Consider the following 2,963-nt stretch of genomic DNA (forward strand, 5'->3'; position numbering starts at 1 on the left):
ACATAGTTCATATCTTCCTGATAGTGCTGGTTGTCACTTTCCGCACTCCAAGAGCATACATATGGTTTGTTAATGCATGGTCTACATAAGCCCCTATTAGTCACATCAACTATGTGTACCTGCTGCTTCTAGCCTGATTCATCGATCTTTTTGGTGAGGATACTCATTTGTGTCATCAGAGTGGCCGTATTTTCGGCTATGGAGTTGTTTGGGTCCAAAGCCACTGAGTGAATGACATGAGTGATCGTAGAGTCTCTTGTCATCTATCCTGAGTTTTGAGCATCAAGTAGGATCTTGCATTCTCTGAATGATTTGCTCAAAAATGCTCCACCTGCTGAAGCATCAACATTGGCCTTTAAGCTGTCTGCCAATCCCATGTAGAACCTCTGCCCCAACATCTGATCTGGAATGCCATGATGTGGACACTTAACCAGCATACCCTTGAACCTCTCCCACATTTCTTGTAGTGTTTCTGTTGGTCTCTGCCAGAAGCTCAATATCTCATCAATTTGTTTGGCAGTCTTATTGGGTGTGTAGAACTTGTTCAAAAATTGCTTGACCAATTCCTCCCAAGTAGTGATAGAGTTTATGGGGAGTGAATTAAGCCAAGTCTGAGCCTCTCCCGTCACCGAGAATGGAAACAATAACAGCTTTATGAATTTCAGTGTCACATTAGGTTGCCTTTGCGTGACACATATCGACAGGAAATTTTTCAGATGCTGCTGAGGATCTTTACTGTAAGACCCTGAGAACAGTCCTTTGTTCTGCAACAAATGTAGCATGTTGTTTGTAATTTGAAATGATTCTGCTTGTATCTGAGGGACTGCAATTGCGGTTGCCAGATTTTCGATGGTGGGTTGTGCCCAATCATACAATGTTGCTTCTGGCACAAGAGGCACCACACCCTGATTGTTCGAGTCATTCGCATTGTTTCTATTGTTTGGATTTTCTATTCTGTCATCCATGTCTGGTTCGATTTGTTCTGTTGAGTTCTGTTGTTGTTTGCCCTTCTTGTTTGCACGATTCAGTGCCTTGAAAACTTTCTCAGGATCTGATAATGTTTCGAACAATTCACCAGTTCTTGAGAAGTTTCTAGGCATGCACTTGTAACACCCAAGACTACAAAAGTTAGAATTTCAATGTATTTAGTTTAACATGAAGAAAATTGACTACACTAAGAATTCTAGCATTTCTTTTAGCTGCAATTAATAACGTCGTTAAATCCCAGGCAACGGCGCCAAAATTTGATCACGCCCAACTATGCCTTATAAAAAGGACTAAGCGGTCGTTGCAAATATATTCTGGTTAACAAGTCCGGAGTCGAATCCCACGAGGAATTAACCTATTAAGCACAGCTACTAGACTCGCACAAATTCACGCAATCAATCTTCAAAAATATTTAAATAACAAATTGGATGATTACTACTAAAGATCTAGTTATGAAAATGCAATAATTAAAAACTAACTACGAACAGGTTGTAGACAAGATTTGGAATGATCTAAGGTTCTGATTTCCCTTATTGTCGGACTCCTTTTCGCTACGTTTCCTATAAATTTGCCTAAGTTTTCTCTACCGATCATGAGCTCTCTGAGTGTTGTAATTCTCTCCCGAGTAACTACCACAATTTACTAGACATATTCTTCTGAACTACGCTAGCTGGCACTAAGTTACGGCTCACTCGGATCGCACCAAGGTTTCGTTATTCCTAATCCCACCTTTAAACCCTCCGTATTGATCCCTCATATACGTTAGGAGTGATGTTGTTCAACAACTATCTAATTATGCACTCTCTTCCGAGTAATACACACTAAATAGGCACAGTTAATTGAGAGCTCTTCGATCAACCACAATAAACGTAGTTGAACAAATAGAGAAAAAGCTACGGCAAATCTATTTTAAGGTAACAGGAAAATCATCCTCCAATAGGTTCCATCAAAACCCTAGATTAGAAGTTTAGCTACTCATACTCATAGTAACAATTTTCCAAGTATTTTGCATAATTAAATTACAAAGAAAAGATGAAGGAATGTAGAACTCGATGATTATTTCCCCCAAAAGTTGTTCCACGAGCTATCTTTGCCTCCGGTCGCAAAACTCATTCAAAAGTGGTGTTTAATGTCTATTTATATGTGTAGGAAAAAACCTAAATGACATAGCCTAAGTCCTAGTCAAATAAGGAGACGAAATAAGCCTTCAAAATCCGGATCAGGCTCGCCTCAGACCGTGCCTCGCGAGGTAAAACGCGAGATGTATCTCGCCACAGACCGTGCGGCGCCAGGCATTCAGCACGCTCATCCTCGCATTACCCCTTGCATCGCCTGCTCCCACGCGAGCTCAGAGGCTCGTCTCGCCAGCTCTAACGCGAGCTTCATAGCTCGCTTCGCCAGCTTCTTCATTTTTCTGATGCTCACTTCTTTCTTTCTTCTTTCCAACTGTTTTCGAGCACGCCTTATACTTTAAATCTTCCTTTTGCTCTAATTCCATCTCCAATGTACCTACACATAAAATAGACTCCATTACGCGCAAATAAAATATAGTTTGGCATTAAAGCACCTAAAATGTAAGGTAAATAATGTACTAAAATATGGAATTATAGCCGAACATCACCTGCCATTACACATTCATCATTGGCCCCCACAATTGTCATTTAAGAGGGGCTTGATCCTAGGACCTTGTTCCCTAGGTGCAATTATAAATAGTAATTTCAACAGCCATTATAAGGGACACTAATTTTCTGACAAACTTATGCTACATATCATTTAAAAGCTCAATAATACTTTATTTCTTGTATATTGATATTCTCATTATTGCCTTCTGTCACGACCCGAAATTCCCTCCTTCGGACCATGATGGCGCCTAACATTTCACTTGATAGGAAAGCCAACGTTAGAATAATATTAACAAATTTTTAAACCATTTTTAAATTATTAATAATCAAGAAAATAAAAGCGGAAGCAAAGTT

At 39.7% G+C, this 2,963-nt stretch overlaps 1 non-coding gene across 1 annotated transcript; it reads left to right on the top strand.

Annotated features, from left to right (window-relative positions):
* The first annotated feature begins 408 nt into the window (after positions 1–408).
* On the top strand, positions 409–515 carry LOC142176818 (small nucleolar RNA R71). Its single transcript, XR_012705626.1, has one exon. It is a non-coding gene; the product is annotated as a small nucleolar RNA R71 (small nucleolar RNA).
* Positions 516–2,963: the final 2,448 nt, after the last annotated feature.

This window comes from Nicotiana tabacum, chromosome 22 (assembly GCF_000715075.1).
Source record: "Nicotiana tabacum cultivar K326 chromosome 22, ASM71507v2, whole genome shotgun sequence".
NCBI classification, from domain to species: domain Eukaryota; kingdom Viridiplantae; phylum Streptophyta; class Magnoliopsida; order Solanales; family Solanaceae; genus Nicotiana; species Nicotiana tabacum.